Below are 7962 nucleotides of genomic sequence, written 5' to 3' on the forward strand. Positions count from 1 at the left end.
GGTTCTCCCCAAACAGCTTCCACTGAGGCCAAAGCTAAACCCCAAGAACCATGATTCTGTCTCCAGAAACACCTTCAACCACACACCTACTCATGTACACAGACATCTGACACAAATGTACTGCCTATGGGCACCCACAAAGGCACTGAATCACAGGAACACACACACAGAGCAGACACAGCTACAGCCGCATAACAAAGCATCCACAGTCATTTATTTAGCAATTTGGGCAGGGCTTGGCAGGGAAGAATAGACTCTGCTCTGTGCACTGTCCACTGGCATGGCTCAACTAAGGCATGGTTCTCATTCACATGGCTGGCAGTTGACGCTGGCTGTCAGTTGGGGCCTCAGCTGGGGCTGTCAGCCAAGACACTGACAAGTGGCCTCTCCCAGTATCTGCTTGGCCTCCTCACAACTTAGTGGCTGGTTTCCAAGAATGAGCATCCCAAGAGAACCAAGCATTAAGGTGCATGATATTTTTATAATCTAGCCTCAGAAGTCATGTAGCATTATTTCTGCTATACTCTATTGGTTGAACCCTTCTCTCCTCTGACATTGTCCCTAATTAAGGTCCCCAAGCACCAAAGCTTTGGGAGATCACATGTGGAGAATAAGGCTTGCCATGTTGCATGTCACAGGACGTTGGATCATCAAATCCAATATCGTTGTCAGCAGAGAGCCTAGAATTGGAGTTGTAGAGCAGTGTAAGAACAGGCTTTGAAATTTGACAGACGTTTTAAGTCCTGACTGCCCCTCACTAGCTAAGCAAGTTGCTTTAACTTTAAGCAACATTAGAGGTGTGTTTCCTTATTTGTAAAAAGGAGATAATACTAGTACTCACCTCAGTAACTGTTATGGAGATTAAATGGGATAATATATATAAAGCATTCATCCTGGTGCCTGGCACAGTAAGTGCTGAGTAGTTCTTAGCTATTACTATTCTTTTCCATGCCTGTTGGCTACACAGATGTTGTGCTAGAAGCTGGGCAAAGTTAAATCACACACATATACACGTGTTGGGAACTTATAGACTCACACAGGGGATCCGGCTTTATATCCCTACTTATATTCTAAGTAATTATCCCACTCTCAGACATACACATATTACACACATATTATACATCATGCCCAGACTCTATAGGAGCCTTTGCGGAAAGGTTGGAAGAAGAGGTATTATTAAGGCAGACAAATCCTCCTTCCAGTCAAAAATGAGACACAAAAAAATAAAAGGTATGGCAGTGTCTCTGGGACAGAGGATTTCAAGGGGGTTCTTCTGGGGAAAAGAATACTGCATTTTCTGAGCTGGGTTAGAGTGACAAATTGAATGTGGTTTTTCTCAGCAGTGTCTTTATTAGTCCATATGTTGGAGCACACAACAGGCCAGCTCAGGTGCAGGTGTCAAGGGGCTGGTCACATGCAACTAATCATTCTTATTTGTTTACCTAGTGTGGCTTCCCATTTCCCCACAGCCTCTGCAGAGACACCCAGGGTGGGAGGCATTGGCACCAAGATCATTATGGAATTATGAGACCCATCAAACCATCATTAGAGCCACTGTGGGGAAATAAATCTTCCCTGGCTAAAACTAGACTGCACAGCCATGGGAACCCTCCTAATGTGTGTTCCTCAGGAACTGGCAGGAGTAAGAGCTGAAGAGTGGGGTAAGGTTAAGGGGTCCTTCTCCAGGGCTGGGGATCTAGGGGCTCTGGCCTTGTCCACTCCTCATCCTGGGGAACAATGGTAATAATGACAACCTAATGTTAAACAGAACTTTACAGTTTATATCACTTTCTTGCATTCATTATACCATTTAATTCTCATAGGAATCCTGTGAGATACAGGATACATTGTCCCTCATTAACCAAAAAGGAAACTGAAGTTCAAATACTCTGAGAGATGCGGCATGGTAGAGATGACCCATGGTAGCCCCGAAATGGAACATGTGGAGTGGAGTGCTTCTAAGAGTCCAGTTAGACCTCAGCTTTGACCTAGCTGCAAATCTAATATTTTCATATTACTAATAGGTCAGATTTTATCTACCAGAGTATATCCATTGGTTAACAAATTTATTGAGTTCATAAGCCAGGTGGTATGCTAAGAGCTGGCAATATATGGTGAGTGAGCTGACTTAGTCCTCAAGTAAATTAAAGAAAGTCTCAACTTTTTTGCACTCCTGTCATTCAGAGGTGGGTTATTTTTGCCCTCCCTTTGAATCTGGGTTGGCCTGTGACTGCTTTGACCAATGGAGAACAGAAAAAGTGACACTCTTCAATTATAAGCCTCATCTTTCAGAGTTTCCATTTTGGTTTTGGGGGTATCTGAGCCACTCTTTAATAAGTCCAATCACTCTGAGGGAGGGACAGTATGGAAAGGGGCCCAGCTGAGCCCAGGCTTCCAGCTGACTTGCCAAGGTACCAGACATGTGAGTGAAGCCTTCTTGAACCCTCTAGACCAGACCAATTTCTAGCTGAGTGCCGATGAGCGGTGCCAGTCAATATCACACAGAGCAGAAGAATCATCTAACCAAACCCTTCCTGAAGTCCTGTTGCACAAAATCATGAGATGTAACAAAATGGTTGTTTTGGCAAATCTCTTCTATAAAGGGCCAGATAGTAAATACTTTAGGCTTTGTGGGACATGTACCATCTCTGTCACATATTGTTCTTGTTTAGGGGGTTTCTTTTACAACCCCTTAAAAATGTGAAAAAAAATTCTTAGTTTTTCAGTTATATAAAAATAGGTGAGGGACTTCCCTGGTGGTGCAGTGGTTAAGAATCCACCTGCCAATGCAGAAGACACGGGTTCGAGCCCTGGTCCAGGAGGATCCCACATGCCGCAGAGCAACTAAGCCCACAACTCACTAGTTGTGCGCCACAACTACTAAGCCTGCACTCTAGAGCCTGTGAGCCGCAACTACTGAAGCCCGTGTGCCATAACTACTGAAGCCCACGTGCCTAGAATCTGTGCTCCGCAACAAGAGAAGCCACCGCAATGAGAAGCCTGCATACCGCAACAAAGAGTAGCCCCCACTAGCCACAACTAGAGAAAGCCCGCGCAGCAACGAAGACACAACACAGCCAAAAATTAATTAATTAATTAATTATTTTAAAACAGCAACAACAACCAAAAAAACAGGTGGTAGGATGGATCTGGCACATGGGTACTACTGTGCCAACCTCTGCTTTAGGCCACTAAGGTTTGGGGTAGTTTGTTACCTAGAAATAGCTAACCAGAACAGTCCCTTCCTTCATGAAGCTAGAAGACTGTGAGGAAGACAACATAAACAAAAAAACAATTACTAGTTGATCAAATTGCTACATATGCTCCAAATGCCATGGGATTTTAACAGCACTGATGGCTGCAGGAAAGGACTCCCCCAAAAGGTAACATTTAGACTGAGACTTGAAGGATGACTATAAGTATACAGGTGAAAAGAAACAAAGAAGAGTATAGTGGGCCCACCATTTTGGTTCAGTGTGGGACTCCCTGAAGGGCAATACTAGTTCCAGAGCTCTCTCTTGGATTGGCAAAGGACTTCTTCCTCCACCCAATCTTCTTCTGCCTCCTTCCTTTCATAGGTATTGTTCCCTATGAACATCTGGAATCCTGAACTCAGTCTCAGTTCCTGCCTCTGGAAAACCCAACCCATGACACTTGCTAAAACAAAAAGGGAATTTATTGACTCACGTACGTGGAGCATCTACAGGCAGAGTCCTGAGTGTCAAGCAGAGGTAGATTTAGAACTCCAACTAGGGTGACCAACATGGGACACAGGACTTTCAGTCCTAAAACCAGGAAGGTCACAGACAAACTCCAATGTATAACCAGGTCTTGATATCTCTCCATGGCTTGGCTCTACTATCACCTGGGTGGGATAATTCAGTCTCAGGCTCTACACAAAGCAAGACGGGTCAGACCCTGTATTCTCTCAAGTTGGAGACCTGCAAGAAGGAAACTAGCTTGCTACCCTTATAGCTCTAAATAATTGGATTGAGTCTTATTGGCTCTCATTGGCTTGCTTGAGTCATGTGCCCTTATTTTTTAAGTTTATTGTTTTTTGTTTTGGGGTTTTTTTTTTTTTGGCTGCACCACATGGCGTGAGGAACTTCCCCAACCAGGGGTGGAGCCTGCACCCCCAGCACTGGAAGGGTGTAGTCTTAACCACTGGACTACCAGAGAAGTCCCAAGTTTAGATTTTTTTTTTTGGGGGGGGGGGTGGTACGCGGGCCTCTCACTGCTGTGGCCTTTTCCGTTGCGGAGCACAGGCTCCGGACGCGCAGGCTCAGCGGCCATGACTCATGGGCCCAGCCGCTCCGCGACATGTGGGATCCTCCCGGACCGGGTCACGAACCCGTGTCCCCTGCATCGGCAGGCAGATTCTCAACCACTGCGCCACCAGTAGATTTTTTTAATTGACATAATTCACTTACTAAAAATTCATCCTTTTAAAGTATGAAATTCAGTAGTTTTTAGCATACTCACAATGTTGTACAATTATCACCACTATCTAATTCCAAAACATTTTCAGCACCTCAAAGAGAAACCCCAGACCCATTAGCAATCATCCCCATTCTCCCTTCCTCCAATCCCTGGCAGTCACTAGTGTATTTTCCGTCCCTGTAGATTTGCCTATTCTGCATATTTCATATAAATGGAATCATATAACATATGGCCTGTCTTCTTTCACTTAGCACAATGTTTTCAAGTTTCATCCATGTTGTAGCATGAATTAGTACTTCATTCCTTTTTATGGCTGAATAATATTACCCTTGTATGAATATACCAACATTTTGTTTATCCACTCATCACATTATGGACATTTGGGTTGTTTCCATTTTTCATTGTTATGAATAATGCTGCTATGAACATTCCTATACAAGTTTTTATTTGAAGACCTGTTTTAAATTCCCTTGGGTATACACGTAGGAGTAGAATTGCTGGGTCATATGGTAACTCCATGTATGGCCCCATTTTTTAATCAATCACTGTGGCCTGGAGGAGGGAATTGTCTGATTGGTTTAAACCTAAGTCACGGGCTCTACTCCTGGTGCTGAGGGTGGAGTCAGTTTCACTAGAACAACACGGACTGAGGAGAGAATGTTTCACCAGAAGGAAATGTGGAACAGCTAGCAGATGCAGGGTGAATGGACTCTAGGCAGCAAATCCACAGATGACCACTGCAAATAACTACTTTTACTGAATGCTTACTATGACCCAGGCACTGTGCTAAGTACATGCATTATCTCATTTAACCCTGCTAGCAACTTCCTGAGGTTTCTACTATTATTTCTATTTCACAGATGAGGGAACTGAGCTTCAGAAAAGTTGAGTAAGTTGCCCAAGTTTGTGTATCTGAGAGGTGGGAATTTGAACCCAGTTCTGATTGCAAAGCAAAGTGTCAGAGAAAAAACAGATTTTGAGTTATTTCAAAATATATCTACTAGAGGCTCTTTTATTTCATTTGCCCAACATTGTTATAATCATTGTAGAAGAGTCTGTGTAACAAAAAATTTCCTTTTACATCAGGAACAGGGAAGAACAGGTTTTATAATGAAAAAAATCACAGTTGACATTTTTTTCCTTTAGATTTCCAAGTAAGCTTCCAACTTAGTGAGATACTGCATCATTGGCATTGAAATTAAGCAGCTATATTTCTCAGAAAGCCCCCATGCTTCTTGTAACCAACCATTTTTGTCAAATAGGTCTAGCAGAAATTCAGCTAAATTTTTCTTGTCATGAGATTAGGAAATGCAGAACACCACATCATGCTCTTAACCTCCCTCAGACATGATTTACAAGAGCTCTTATCACAGGCTCTTCTGCAGTCTTCATGGTGAGGACCTGAGGCCAGGGATTTCTGACTCTCTGCTCCAGTAGACCAGAGCTTGGGCAGTGTGAGATGGGTGGGACAGAAGATGTGAGGTTGCCAAAGAGTTAAAGGGTATAAGGAGTTGCATTTCACTGCCCCCACACCCTCTACCGAATCCAAAAAGCCAGTCTTTGGAATATCATGGAAGAATAACTTCATATTAAGCTGCATACTGTATTAAGCTTCATACTAAGCTTCAGGCTTACAGCACCACACTGACATTTAAGAGACTTCTTCCCACCACCTCCTCCTCCTCAGTATACACACATACCCACCAAAGCAACTTGCATCCTAAGCCCTTAAAAGATTTACTGCCAGTATCACAGACAAATTAGTGAATGCCCCAGCAGTTGTTTCCAAAGACAGGACACTCATTTGCATGAGGAGTTGCATACCATCTGCATTATATTTGCAAGTAATTTGCATATCATGTCTGCCCTGTCAGAATGTACATAAATCCTTTATACTTTTGCTTTTTTATTTTCTAAAAAGGACTACGCCTCCACATCCTGCCCAGACTGTCTGGTAAAATTACCAGTCGAGTATTCCTAGCTTGATTGTGAAGAGCCTCACATGCCATGCTAAGGAGATCTCAAACTGTAGCGAATCCCCAAGGATATCAAAAACCAGTTTGAGATGCTTCCTTCATTCATTTATTCAACAAATCTTTACTGAACACCTACAATGTGCCAGACACTGTTCTGGGTGCTGAGGATATATCTTTGAACAATGAGATAAAAATAATTACAGCATTACAAATTAAATGCTGGGGACTTCCCTGGTGGCATAGTGGTTAAGAATCTGCCTGCCAATGCAGGGGACACAGGTTCGAGCCCTGGTCTGGGAAGATCCCACATGCCTGGAGCAACTAAGCCCGTGTGCCACAACTATTGAGCCTGCGCTCTAGAGCCCATGAGCCACAACTACGGAGCCTGTGTGCCACAACTACTGAAGCCCACACACCTAGAGCCCGTGCACCGCAACAAGAGAAGCCACTGCAATGAGAAACCCACGCACTGCGATGAAGAGTAGCCCCCACTCGCCACAACTAGAGAAAGCCCGTGGACAGCAACGAAGACCCAACACAGACAAATTAATTAAATTTTTAAAAAATTAAATGCTGTCATTTCAGAAGATCACTTCTAAAAAAAAATAAAAATAAAAATAAAAAAATTTAAAAAAGATCACTTCTCACCAACCCAATCAATAAATACAAGTGCAAACCAACACTAAAATCTCAAAGTGTTTGGCTATAAGGTAGTGATCTGGGTATTACAGACTATGCTTACATTTAAAAAAATTAATCCTGAAATTAGATAATACACTTCTTTTTTTAATATTTATTTATTTATTCATTTATTTGGCTGCATTGGGTCTCAGTTGTGGCATGTGGGATCTTCATTGCAGCATGCAGGATCTTTCACTGCAGCACAGGACTCAGTAGTTGTGGCATGCTGGCTCTCTAGTTGTGGCATGCAAGCTTTAGAGCACGCGGGCTTAGTTACCTGTGGCACGTGGGATCTTAGTTCCCTGACCAGGGATCAAACCCGCGTCCCCTGCATTGGAAGGCGGATTCTCAATCACTGGACCACCAGGGATGTCCCCAATAATACATTTCTTAAAGGGTACTAAAGACCCCTGAGAATACATCCACAGTGATCCATGAGCCCCAGGTTTGAAAAACACCAACTAGAGAGTCATTAAAAGATTTAAGCAGGGGACTTCCCTGGTAGCCCAATGGCTAAGACTCCGCGCTCCCAATGCAAGGGTCCCAGTTTGATCCCCAGTCTGGGAACTAGATCCCACATGCCGCAACTTAAGAGTTCGCACACTGCAACTAAAGATTCCACATGCCAGAACTAAAAGATCCCGCATGCCACAACTAAAAATTCTGCACGCCACTAAAGATCCTGCAAGCAGCAACAAAGATCCCTCGAGCTGCAATTAAGACCCGGTGCAGCCAAATAATTAAAGAAAAATAAATTTTAAAAAAGATTTAAGAGGATTTCCCTGGCAGTCCAGTGGTTAAGACTGTGCTCCCACTGCACAGGGCACAGGGTTCAATCCATGGTCAGGGTAAGATTCCACAAGGA

This window comes from Kogia breviceps, chromosome 4, assembly GCF_026419965.1.
Source record: "Kogia breviceps isolate mKogBre1 chromosome 4, mKogBre1 haplotype 1, whole genome shotgun sequence".
Lineage (NCBI taxonomy): Eukaryota > Metazoa > Chordata > Mammalia > Artiodactyla > Physeteridae > Kogia > Kogia breviceps.